Below are 14,337 nucleotides of genomic sequence, written 5' to 3'. Positions count from 1 at the left end.
CCGTTGTTTCCTTCTATCAGCTGTTTATTGCTGTTGTTTGTTTGTTTGTTTGTTTGTCTGTCTGTCTTTCTCCGCCCCAAGTCCCCCTCCCCGTTCTCTTGCAGGTGCGGTCCCTTCTCCGTGGTGTCTGGTTGTGTGGCGTTTGCGCCCCCCATCCCCATTTCTGTCTCCCTGTCCGGCACGGTGACAAAATCATAACATAACCAAATAAATAATAAAACAGACAAAGGAGTATATTAAAACTCTCTTATTAAAGTAAAATCTGTTTGGCACAAGGTATTCAGCTCCACTATAAACTAGGGCTGCTCCCTTTTTAGTGGATTAGTCGACTAATCGGTCGTTTTGAGCTTAGTCAACTTAGATTTCTTTACTCCATTAGTCATGTCTGATGCTGTTTTCATGCTGAACGACTGATTTCCAAGAAACGTACGAGCACATCTCTGGTAAACACAAGAATTAAAGTGGTGCTTCTTGCGTGACTCTTTGTGGAGAAACTCAGATTTACAGATCTGTCGATTAAATCAACTAATCGATTAGTCGATACAGTTGAATGAGTGTTAGTCGACTAAGAGTTTCTTCAATCGAGCACAGCCCTACTGTATACCAGGCTGGACAAGTTAAAAAAAAATTATATATATATATATATATATATATGCACACAATTTCATTCACTATATAGTCCAACATAAAATGCCCACAATGCACTACTTTGAGTGTGCATACGATGTACGCTAAACTTTACTCCTGTATATCACAATGCAACGCGGCCGTGTTTAATCGTCGGAGGAGGAGGAGAAGCAGAAGTCACCGCGGAAACTGAAAGGGAAAAACGGAGCGGGGGTTTGGTTTGTAAACAGTGGAAAATGTAACATGCAACATATATATAATGTACAGTACAGGCCAAAAGTTTGGACACACCTTCTCATTCAATGTGTTTCTTTATTTTCATGACTATTTACATTTAATTTCACTAGAATAAGAAATAAAACTGAAAACATGTCTTATATTTTAGATTCTTCAAAGTAGCCACCCTTTGCTTTTTTTGATAACTCTGCAAACCCTTGGTGTTCTCTCAATGAGCTTCATGAGGTAGTCACCTGAAATGGTTTTACCTTCACAGGTGTGCTTTGTCAGGGTTCATTAGTGGAATTTTTTCCCTTATTAATAAAAAAGAAAAGGGTGGCTACTTTGAAGAATCTAAAATATAAGACATGTTTTCAGTTATTTCACACTTTTTTGTTAAGTACATAATTCCATATGTGTTCACTCATAGTTTTGATGCCTTCAGTGAGAATCTACAATGTAAATAGTCATGACAATAAAGAAACACATTGAATGAGAAGGTGTGTCCAAACTTTTGGCCTGTACTGTATACAACCTTTTACTCTCCTCCTGAGGGCTCGGTTTGTTTCAGGGACGCATTAGAAATGTATTTCAGTTTGGGTTTGTTTACGTGGCGCTGGGCGCGCCCGCCTCCGTCGCCCACACAAACGGACGCATCTCCTGACGCAGCGATGTGTTTTCAGTTGAGTGTCCGAAATCTGTTCCCTCTGTACTTCACTACTTAATAAACACTATATAAGGTATAGTGATGGAGGGAATGAGGGAACGGTTTGAAAACCCAGCTACGGTGTTCTGTGAGAAACATCCAGACTCTCCGTCCTCTTGTGGGTTTTTAAAATTTCTCTTGATCCAGCTGATTTTCCGCGTCCTACAAATTAACATAAGCTAAGCAATAAACGGCGGTATAAAGTGGATGTGCATAAACATGTGTGGGATTGAAGTTCTTCTAAATAACTGTGATCCTCCGGCCTCGTCTCGAAGGGTTCGTGCACAGAATGAGACCAACGGGAGTATTTAAACAGAATAATAAATTCGGATGTCTTGCACTTACTACTTGTTGTCTGGAGTTTGCACCTTCAGGGTTGAATGCACTTAACTGTAAGTCGCTTTGGATAAAAGCATCAGCTAAATGACATGTAATGTAATGTCTGATTAATGTTGATGCATCAGATTATTTATTCATATTCATGCATCATTTCTATCACCCCGAACAGGCGGATACTGAGTGAAATTCAAAAGTGGTTTAAGGAACAATAGTTGCGACGGCCACATGCCGAGAATCAACAACAACACACCTTCCACGTTCTGTGTGTGTGTGTGTGTGTCGCATTAGGTCACAGCAGTTTCCTGCGGCAGCGCTATGGCGACCAGCCACGCTTGCCTCACGCATGAGGCGGTACTAAATCTCCAATGGAAACGGGGCACCGCGGCCGAGCAGAGCAGAGCTGGTACTAGCAGTGGGTAAGCCCCCTAAGTGACTGATGGGAACAACAATTTTAGGTACTGCTAGGCACTGTTAGGCACTGCTAGGCACTGCTAGGCACTGTTAGGCACTGCTAGGCACTGCTAGGCACCGCTAGGCACCGCTAGGTACTGTTAGGCACTGCTAGGCACTGTTAGGTACTGTTAGGCACTGCTAGGCACTGTTAGGTACTGTTAGGTACTGTTAGGCAGTGTTAGACACTGTTAGGCACTGTTAGACACTGTTAGGCACTGCTAGGCAGTGTTAGACACTGTTAGGCACTGTTAGACACTGTTAGGCACTGTTAGACACTGTTAGGCACTGCTAGGTACTGCTAGGTACTGCTAGGTACTGCTAGGCACTGTTAGGTACTGCTAGGCACTGCTAGGCACTGTTAGGTACTGCTAGGCACTGTTAGGTACTGCTAGGTACTGCTAGGCACTGTTAGGTACTGCTAGGTACTGTTAGGTACTGCTAGGTACTGTTAGGTACTGCTAGGTACTGCTAGGTACTGCTAGGCACTGCTAGGCACTGTTAGGTACTGTTAGGTACTGTTAGGTACTGCTAGGCACTGCTAGGCACTGTTAGGCACTGCTAGGCACTGTTAGGTACTGCTAGGCACTGTTAGGTACTGCTAGGCACTGCTAGGCACTGTTAGGTACTGTTAGGTACTGTTAGGCACTGCTAGGCACTGTTAGGTACTGTTAGGCACTGCTAGGTACTGTTAGGCACTGTTAGGCACTGTTAGGTACTGTTAGGTACTGTTAGGCACTGCTAGGCACTGTTAGGTACTGTTAGGCACTGCTAGGCACTGCTAGGTACTGTTAGGCACTGCTAGGCACTGTTCGGTACTGTTAGGTACTGTTAGGCACTGCTAGGCACTGTTAGGTACTGTTAGGCACTGTTAGGCACTGTTAGGTACTGTTAGGTACTGTTAGGCACTGCTAGGCACTGTTAGGTACTGTTAGGCACTGCTAGGCACTGCTAGGTACTGTTAGGCACTGTTAGGCACTGTTAGGTACCTGTTAGGTACTGTTAGGCACTGCTAGGCACTGTTAGGTACTGTGTTAGGCACTGCTAGTAACTTTGTGGCAAACTGTTAGGCACTGTTAGGTACCAGTAAGGCACTGTTAGGCAAAAAGGCAAGCTTACGGTTTGACACAAGAAAGCCCCCCCCCACCATACATATAAAAGAAGAGATGAAAAAAAAAAAAAAAAAAAAAAGTACTTCCAAAAAAAAAAATATTGAAAAAAAAAAAAAAAAAAAAAAAAAAAAAAAAAAAAAAAAAAAAAAAAAAAGAGTGATGAAAAAAAAAAAAAAAAAAAAAAAAAAAAAAAAACACAAAAAAAACAGTTGCCCAAATCTCCAAAACCCCCTCAAAATTTTAAAAAAAAAAAAAAAAAAAAAAAAAAAAAAAAAAAAAAAGGGGGAGAAAAAAAAAGGGAAGGGGGGAACACAAAACACCCACGGGGAAAAAAAAAAAGAGAGGACGCAACGAGGGAAAACCCCCCACAAAACACAAAAAAAACAAAAAAAAAAAAAAAAAAAAAAAACACACCCCCACCTTCCAAAAACAACCCAACAAAAACAACACAACAAAACCAAACAAAAACACAAACAAATATATAAAAAAAAAAAAAAAAAAAAAAAAAAAACAAAAAAAGAAAAAAAAAAAAAACAAAAAGAAAAAACAAAAAAAAAAAAAAAAAAAAAAAAAAAAAAAAAACAAAAACTATTTCAATCGAAAAGTCAAGCATCTTCTACTGTATTAATGCAACGTGGCATCATGACTTTGCGTAAACATACACGCCACTTTCCAAGCCAAGTGGCGTGTTATCTGTACGCATGTCGAGCTATCCACGTGTAGGTCTACGCTGTATACAGCGGATGTAAACATACATACATGGGATACCTAGGTACTGTCAGGGCACGCCCTCATACTCTGCTTCTGACTGGCTAGTAGTCCTTACCTAGGTACTGTCAGGGCACGCCCTCATACTCTGCTTCTGACTGGCTAGTAGTCCTTACCTAGCTACTGTCAGGGCGCGCCCTCATACTCTGCTTCTGACTGGCTAGTAGTCCTTACCTAGGTACTGTCAGGGCATGCCCTCATACTCTGCTTCTGACTGGCTAGTAGTCCTTACCTAGTTACTGTCAGGGCACGCCCTCATACTCTGCTTCTGACTGGCTAGTAGTCCTTACCTAGCTACTGTCAGGGCACGCCCTCATACTCTGCTTCTGACTGGCTAGTAGTCCTTACCTAGGTAACTGTCGGGCACTCCCATACTCTGCTTCTGACTGGCTAGTAGTCCTTACCTAGGTACTGTCAGGGCACGCCCTCATACTCTGCTTCTGACTGGCTAGTAGTCCTTACCTAGGTACTGTCAGGGCACGTCCTCATACTCTGCTTCTGACTGGCTAGTAGTCCTTACCTAGGTACTGTCAGGGCACGCCCTCATACTCTGCTTCTGACTGGCTAGTAGTCCTTACCTAGCTACTGTCAGGGCCCTCATACTCTGCTTCTGACTGGCTAGTAGTCCTTACCTAGGTACTGTCAGGGCCCTCATACTCTGCTTCTGACTGGCTAGTAGTCCTTACCTAGGTACTGTCAGGACACGCCCTCATACTTTGCTTCTGACTGGCTAGTAGTCCTTACCTAGGTACTGTCAGGGCACACCCTCATACTTTGCTTCTGACTGGCTAGTAGTCCTTACCTAGGTACTGTCAGGGCACACCCTCATACTTTGCTTCTGACTGGCTAGTAGTCCTTACCTAGGTACTGTCAGGACACGCCCTCATACTTTGCTTCTGACTGGCTAGTAGTCCTTACCTAGCATGTGCGACTCCCAACAAAGATAGAGAACAGAAACAGAGAGCTCAACACACAGGGTGAAAAGAGGAGCTGCAGCAATGTGCAGTACAACAAAAATATGATGTTTTCTGAAAATTAAACCACATAAACCTATTCTGATATAACCTCTAAATACAATTATGAACCTGAAAATTAGCATAATATGAGCACTTTAAAGTGATAATCCACTTTTGATGGATGTGTTTTGCCAGGTTAACGTCATTTGTTTTGGTTATCATTTCCTACCCTGCTACCGAGGCCTTTATCAGAGGACACTTTGACTCGTCATATGAGGGAAAGCAGAGGCGTGACAGCTCATCACTTTAACAATGGCTCTCTTCTATTCAAATGAGTCCGCAAAGGTAGCCGTGTGTGTGATGTAAACACTGCAGGAACGGGCCGCATCAGATGGGCTTACACAGCAGCCCTTCTCTAAGTCCAAACACCAAACAGAAATTCGATCCGGCTCCATCCCATAAACCTCGTGTAATGAATACAATACGTTCTGAAGTGTAAGGCTGCTGTTTTTAACCCTTGTGTTGTCCTCGGGACCCGTTTTCAAAGTTTTTTTTATATCAGAAATATGGGTTTTCTTACAACAAAACTGCCCCAAAATAACTGGGATGCATGCATGTTCGTTGGATGGAAGCCAGACAACATTTCTTTCTCCGTAAAATGAATACTTCCATTTCATAGCATTCGGAAAAAAAAAAGGTTTTAAGAGGTTTTAAAACAGTATCCTAATTAAACTTTGAAATAAACCACTCAACATCCTCTGATCTTAACTAATAGTCCAAATGATTCATAATTGTTGCTTTTTTAACCTAAAAAATGAGGTATGATGTCATTTAAATTAGGTTTATTGACCATAAATTAAACAAAACAGAAAAGCAGCGTTGAAAAAAAGTGAGGAAAACATTTTGAAAAACCGTTACAAGCTATTGAACAATACATTGTTGGTGATGTTGAATATACATGAAATTGTTTTACAAAAGTGACGAAAGAGGGACAAAACTGCTCCCCACCCCCCACCCCCCCCCCAGGGGGTGAGGGGTGAGGTCAGGTCAGATGTAAAGCCTGGGTGGTCTGCAGCAGCTATCCAAACCTCAGCCCCCGTTTCAACTCCCACCACAGAACAACGGTGGGCGGGGGCGGCTGGAATGTAAATCTGAGAAAAACCACGACAACTCGGTCATGCAAATCGCCACATGTTTCCTGCTCATCCAGTTTGCAACTTTTACATCCATGATTTCCAACGTACGACAATCTGCCTCCTGTCTACACCGACACGCTACGTGCCCAGTGTGTGCGTGGGAACGGTCATGTGATCTGTGTTGTCAGACGTGTTGGTATGGACGGAGATTAGTTCTGCTACTGGAGCCAAAACTCTTGTGTGGATGCAGATTGTTTTTTTTTTTGTCCCAAATGCACTGTAAATGAAAACAAAGATAGTTTAGATCAGTGCTTCTCAACAGGGTGGGGGGGGGGGCGGTACAGCCCCCCAGGGGGTGTTCAGAGGATGGGGGGGGGGGGCCTGGAAGGGAAGCGTTGAGGTGCATTTTTTCTTTTTGGGAAATTGATTTATTTGAAACGGGGACAGTGCACAAATAAACATTAAACTTGTTAAACAAGAGAATATGTCTTGGGCCAGGTTATAGCAACAGTTGCTAATTTCCACCTGTAGTCCCTGGGCAGGTATGACAAATTTTGGGGCGTTTGTTTAAAGGCGGTTACACACCGACCAGACCGGTCGGACTGATCAGTCTCCCCGAGTCTAGTGGCGCACCATATATCGGCCGCCGATATGGTCATTTTTTTAACACATCGGTATCGGTTCGATGTCAAATTATATATAATTAATAACTATTCATTTTTTCTTCTGAAAATCTGATGACAGTCATATTTTGCACACAGGTAAAGGTGGCCAAGATCAGTCATTTCGGAAAATAAATCACAAAAGTAAAAAAAAAAAAAATAGTTCTTTATTTGATTAATTGTTTTCTATACAGAGATATCGACATCGGTAAATATCGGTATCTGCCATGACAGCAATATTAATATCGGTTATCGGTATCGGCCACAATTTTCACATCGGTGCATCACTACCTGAGTTGGATCCAAAAAGTAATCGTGTTAAATTATCGTGATTTCAATATTGACCGAAATAATCGCGATTGTATTTTTTTCCATAATCGAGCAGAAGAGTCACACCTCTACTTTAAGCCCAACAAAGGCATCTTGACAGTTAGAGAAAGAAGCGATAAAAGCCGAAATTCTTCACACGGAACATCTAACAGGCCGGTCCAGATCGTCCAGTCAAGAGAGAAGATCATTGGGTCATATCTTTGGTCTGCTGCCCTTACTCTGCGGTACGGACCACTGTCAGACGCTGCAGGCTGCCTGCTGGGGGGGGGGGGGGCTCTGTTGTGTTAGCTGTGGCCTCGCACTGATAGGACTCTCCCGACGCAAACCAAAAGCTATGAATATTAAGTTAGAACCACGGCTGCCCTCCGCCAACCTCTGCTCTCATTTCCTGTCTGGGTAGTTCTGTGGTCAGCGGGAGCGGCGGCGCGTTGACCCTGCTGAGGCGCCGTGAGACGATTTTTCACGCTTGGATTCGCTGCAGCGGCCGTGGGAGAGCAGCCTGTCTTCAGAAAAAGGACCGAATAAATAAAAAAAAAAAATATATATATATATATATACAGTGCCTTGCGAAAGTATTCGGCCCCCTTGAACTTTTCGACCTTTTGCCACATTTCAGGCCTCAAACATAAAGATATAAAACTGTAATTTTTTGTGAAGAATCAACAACAAGTGGGACACAATCATGAAGTGGAACGAAATTCATTGGATATTTCAAACCTTTTAAACAAATAAAAAACTGAAATATTGGGCGTGCAAAATTATTCAGCCCCTTAAGTTAATACTTTGTAGCGCCACCTTTTGCTGCGATTACAGCTGTAAGTCGCTTGGGGTATGTCTCTATCAGTTTTGCACATCGAGACTGACATTTTTGCCCATTCCTCCTTGCAAAACAGCTCGAGCTCAGTGAGGTTGGATGGAGAGCGTTTGTGAACAGCAGTTTTCAGTTCTTTCCACAGATTCTCGATTGGATTCAGGTCTGGACTTTGACTTGGCCATTCTAACACCTGGATATGTTTATTTGTGAACCATTCCATTGTAGATTTTGCTTTATGTTTTGGATCATTGTCTTGTTGGAAGACAAATCTCCGTCCCAGTCTCAGGTCTTTTGCAGACTCCATCAGGTTTTCTTCCAGAATGGTCCTGTATTTGGCTCCATCCATCTTCCCATCAATTTTAACCATCTTCCCTGTCCCTGCTGAAGAAAAGCAGGCCCAAACCATGATGCTGCCACCACCATGTTTGACAGTGGGGATGGTGCGTTCAGGGTGATGAGCTGTGTTGCTTTTACGCCAAACATAACGTTTTGCATTGTTGCCAAAAGTTCGATTTTGGTTTCATCTGACCACAGCACCTTCTTCCACATGTTTGGTGTGTCTCCCAGGTGGCTTTTGGCAAACTTTAAACGACACTTTTAATGGATATCTTTAAGAAATGGCTTTCTTCTTGCCACTCTTCCATAAAGGCCAGATTTGTGCAGTATACGACTGATTGTTGTCCTATGGACAGAGTCTCCCACCTCAGCTGTAGATCTCTGCAGTTCATCCAGAGTGATCATGGGCCTCTTGACTGCATCTCTGATCAGTCTTCTCATTGTATGAGCTGAAAGTTTAGAGGCGGCCCGGGTCTTCGTAGATTTGTAGTGGTCTGATACTCCTTCCATTTCAATATTATCGCTTGCACAGTGCTCCTTGGGATGTTTAAAGCTTGGGAAATCTTTTGTATCCAAATCCGGCTTTAAACTTCTCCACACCAGTATCTCGGACCTGCCTGGTGTGTTCCTTGTTCTTCATGATGCTCTCTGCGCTTTAAACGGACCTCTGAGACTATCACAGAGCAGGTGCATTTATAACGGAGACTTGATTACACACAGCTGGATTCTATTTATCATCATTAGTCATTTAGGTCAACATTGGATCATTCAGAGATCCTCACTGAACTTCTGAGAGAGTTTGCTGCACTGAAAGTAAAGGGGCTGAATAATTTTGCACGCCCACTTTTTCAGTTTTTTATTTGTTAAAAAAGTTTGAAATAGCCAATGAATTTCGTTCCACTTCATAATTGGGACCCACTTGTTGTTGATTCTTCACAAAAAATTACAGTTTTATATCTTTATGTTTGAGGCCTGAAATGTGGCAAAAGGTCGAAACGTTCAAGGGGGCCGAATACTTTCGCAAGGCACTGTATATATAAATATATATATATATATATATATATATACAGTACAGGCCAAAAGTTTGGACACACCTTCTCATTTCCTTTTTATTTTCATGACTATTTCCATTGTAGATTCTCACTGAAGGCATCAAAACTATGAATGAACACATATGGAATTATGTACTTAACAAAAAAGTGTGAAATAACTGAAAACATGTCTTATATTTTAGATTCTTCAAAGTAGCCACCCTTTGCTTTTTTTATTAATAAGGGAAAAAATTCCACTAATTAACCCTGACAAAGCACACCTGTGAAGGTAAAACCATTTCAGGTGACTACCTCATGAAGCTCATTGAGAGAACACCAAGGGTTACAGACCAGTTCACATGGAGGGGGCCAGGCTGGGGCCACATGTGATTTTAAGGGTGCCAAATATATATTATATAATAATATAAGCACAAGTAGTTTCATCCCACCAACCCTCCATCGATTTATACATTTATATATAACAATAAAAACAAAAAAATGTTGATCACTGCTGATAAATAATATCCCCTCTTTGGGGATAAAGGGTGGGGTTAAAAATATTTGCCAATTCGGGATGCCTGGATAGCTCACCTGGTAGAGTGTGTGCCCCACGTACAAAGGCGCAGTCCTTCTCGCAGCAACCGCAGGTTCAACTCTGACCTGCGGCCCTTTGCTGCATGTCATCCCCCCTCTCTCTCTCTCTCCCCTTTCACATCTCCAGCTGTCCCCTATAATAAAGGCCTAAAATGCCCCAAAAAAAATATAAAAAAAAAAAATCCTAAAGGAAACACTGCTGGATCAATGTGGCTCACTCACTGGATGTCTCAAAATCCCTTCGCTACGGGAAACAACAACAACCTTCGAGCTAGCGAGCTAAAGGCTGAAAATGGCAACTTTTGAAGAAAAATTGGGATGGAGCGACATGGCAGGCCGGCCTGGTTCTTTCGGGGAAACGGTTGTAAAGCAGCCCTCCTGCTTACTCATCACGTTCAGTGTTTGCTGTCGCTTCCACTACAGTTTTTTTTTAGATTGCTTGAGCACTATTTTGAAAACGAGGAACCGGTTTTTCAAAACCCTACGCCCAATCAGCAGGAAGACCACAGACCCTTTGCAAAAAAAAAAAACTATACACTAATTTATAAAAAACATATTTTGTCACCATATCAAACACGTTCCATATGACTTAATTCTATCTGAACCACTTACACACTGCTGTTGCCAACCTAAAACACTTTTAGCAATCCTACTTCTCAGTGATTAGAGTACTTTGAATGTAAAGTACAAAGAGAAAGTGCAAATATACAATAAGTTCACCAAACACTACACAAGACCAATGCTGCAGACAGGAAAATATTATGGATTTCTCTCCATATACCCAAATCAGTCAACATGTCAACGTGGAGAATCCCAACAAAAACATGTCCCAGTTGTCATACAGTAGTACTACTGCTACTACAGTAGTGTGCATAACACGATTAGCTCAGCAAACAACAGACAAACATAAAATACTGTGTCCAGTACAGGCTACAATTACAGTAAAAGAATACAGTACAGAAAATACTAGACTAACCTGCTGCATTTTATATAGTGCTTAAACCTGATTGGTGTGTCTACAATTAAGTAATCGTGTGTTTGCGCACCTGGTGGCTGTGTTTCACAGGTCAGCTCCTAGGAGTGGTCATTTGACAGTCAGTGCTCTGGAACTGCAAGGAAGTGACATCATGATATACTACTTCTGTGTCTGATGTATACAAGGGGGTTTAGTGTTTTGCAAATCACTGTGTGTGTTGTTTTCCAAAAAAGTGTGAGGCTGACATTGTGCTTATAGTGGCGCACATCTGGGCCAACGTTTTGCTCCTTGAGTGTATAATTATTAAAGCGCCCATATTATGCTCATTTTCAGGTTCATAACTGTATTTTAAGGTTGTACCAGAATAGGTTTATATGGTTTAATTTTCAAAAAACACCATATTTTTGTTGTACTGCACAGCTCTCTCTCACTGCTGCAGATCCTCTTTTCACCTGGTTTCTGTTTTAGCTACAGAGTGAGACCTCTTTTCATCTTCTTCTTCTGTACTATCTTTGATTGCACTCGCACATGCTCAGTAGCTCAGATGTAGAGCATGTCAGCTAGCTAACTCTAGAGACAGTAAAAGAAAGCCTGTTTCTCCAGCTTCAGTCAGTTAAAAGGCCGGATTAGCTGGGAGACTTCTAAATGAGGGCGCACATGGAAGTAGTTCTTTTGTAGATTATGGTGAACTTGTGTGTGTTGTAGCAGTGCTTTGCTATTGAGAACGACGTAGCATGCTAGCGTTAGCGTTAGCGTTAGCCGGCTAACGCTAACGCTACGAGCTAACGGTTGTGGTTAGCCAGCTCATTTCGGACTGTGACGTCACATGGCTGCTGCGTTCGCCGATAGTTTTTTTTCCCGCCATTATTTCCAGACAGGCGTCCACAGGCAGCTCCGTGTTGCTGGAGACGCTGCGGTTCACGTGCGGACCGAAGCACTGCCCCTCCCCCACTAGCACTTTATTTCAATGGCTACTTCTCAGGTTTATTGTTTTCTTACATTATTTAAATGTGTTGACAGAGGACATTTTGTGACAACCTGATTCTATCTGTCTTATAATATGTCAGCAAGCAGTGCCTCATCAAGGCTGTGTTGTGGATGTAGATGAAGCACAGTTAACCATATGCGGCGCACCCGTCCATATGACGCACGTTGCACACATAATGTGGGTGATATATGAATGGAGGATGATTGCAGAAGTGACACTGATCTGTGTTTGTGTTTATTCTTTTTAAAGAAATGGCAGAGCGGATTCTCGAAAAAAAATCCAGTGTTGCAGGTTTGACATTTTTATGAAATGGTGATAGGTGTAAACCGAGCCCTGGGTATCCTGCTCTGCCTTTGAGAAAATGAAAGCTCAGATGGGCCGATCTGGAATCTTCTCCTTATGAGGTCATAAGGAGCAAGGTTACCTCCCCTTTCTCTGATTTGCCCGCCCAGAGAATTTGGCCCCCCCATGAGAGAGAGAGACATCATGGCTTTCAAACGAGCAAAGTGGCAGTTGGTCAAGGCCACACCCCCACCCTCCACCTCTCCTCCTCAATAGCTACAGACACAGAAATGGCACATCCTAAGGAAAGCTCATTGTAGGACTGGCTCTAAAGGCTGTAATTCTGCACCAAGGCTGAATTTCGGGAAAGAGACTTCAGATACAGTATTAGGGGACCACTAAGGTCTATATAAAAGAGACTTCAGATACAGTATTAGAGGACCACTAAGGTCTATAAAAAAGAGACTTCAGATACAGTATTAGGGGACCACTAAGGTCTATATAAAAGAGACTTCAGATACAGTATTAGGGGACCACTAAGGTCTATATAAAAGAGACTTCAGATACAGTATTAGAGGACCACTAAGGTCTATATAAAAGAGACTTCAGATACAGTATTAGAGGACCACTAAGGTCTATATAAAAGAGACTTCAGATACAGTATTAGGGGACCACTAAGGTCTATATAAAAGAGACTTCAGATACAGTATTAGAGGACCACTAAGGTCTATATAAAAGAGACTTCAGATACAGTATTAGGGGACCACTAAGGTCTATATAAAAGAGACTTCAGATACAGTATTAGGGGACCACTAAGGTCTATATCAAAGAGACTTCAGATACAGTATTAGAGGACCACTAAGGTCTATATAAAAGAGACTTCAGATACAGTATTAGGGGACCACTAAGGTCTATATAAAAGAGACTTCAGATACAGTATTAGGGGACCACTAAGGCCTATATAAAAGAGACTTCAGATACAGTATTAGGGGACCACTAAGGTCTATATAAAAGAGACTTCAGATACAGTATTAGGGGACCACTAAGGCCTATATAAAAGAGACCTCAGATACAGTATTAGGGTACCACTAAGGCCTATATAAAAGAGACCTCAGATACAGTATTAGGGGACCACTAAGGCCTATATAAAAGAGACCTCAGATACAGTATTAGAGGACCACTAAGGTCTATATAAAAGAGACTTCAGATACAGTATTAGGAGACCACTAAGGTCTATATAAAAGAGACTTCAGATACAGTATTAGAGGGACCACTAAGGTCTATATAAAAGAGACTTCAGATACAGTAATAGGGGGACCACTAAGGTCTATATAAAAGAGACTTCAGATACAGTATTAGGGGACCACTAAATCTATATAAAAGAGACTTCAGATACAGTATTAGGGGACCACTAAGGTCTATATAAAAGAGACTTCAGATACAGTATTAGGGGACCACTAAGGTCTATATAAAAGAGACTTCAGATACAGTATTAGGGGACCACTAAGGTCTATATAAAAGAGACTTCAGATACAGTATTAGGGGACCACTAAGGTCTATATAAAAGAGACTTCAGATACAGTATTAGGGGACCACTAAGGCCTATATAAAAGAGACTTCAGATACAGTATTAGGGGACCACTAAGGTCTATATAAAAGAGACTTCAGATACAGTATTAGGGGACCACTAAGGCCTATATAAAAGAGACCTCAGATACAGTATTAGGGGACCACTAAGGCCTATATAAAAGAGACCTCAGATACAGTATTAGGGGACCACTAAGGCCTATATAAAAGAGACCTCAGATACAGTATTAGGGGACCACTAAGGCCTATATAAAAGAGACCTCAGATACAGTATTAGGGGACCACTAAGGTCTATATAAAAGAGACCTCAGATACAGTATTAGGGGACCACTAAGGTCTATATAAAAGAGACTTCAGATACAGTATTAGGGGACCACTAAGGTCTATATAAAAGAGACCTCAGATACAGTATTAGGGGACCACTAAG

General features: G+C 42.0%; 1 protein-coding gene across 1 annotated transcript in view; it reads right to left on the bottom strand.

Annotated features, from left to right (window-relative positions):
• LOC120570027 (SH3 domain-binding protein 4) overlaps positions 1–14,337 on the bottom strand; it is a 59,475-nt gene that overhangs the window by 26,514 nt on the left and 18,624 nt on the right. The gene's annotated exons all lie outside the window — the stretch shown is intronic.

Source organism: Perca fluviatilis, chromosome 12, assembly GCF_010015445.1.
Source record: "Perca fluviatilis chromosome 12, GENO_Pfluv_1.0, whole genome shotgun sequence".
Classification (NCBI taxonomy): domain Eukaryota; kingdom Metazoa; phylum Chordata; class Actinopteri; order Perciformes; family Percidae; genus Perca; species Perca fluviatilis.
Note: the sequence above shows the minus strand (reverse complement) of the source record. Positions and strands in the feature narration are given on the sequence as shown.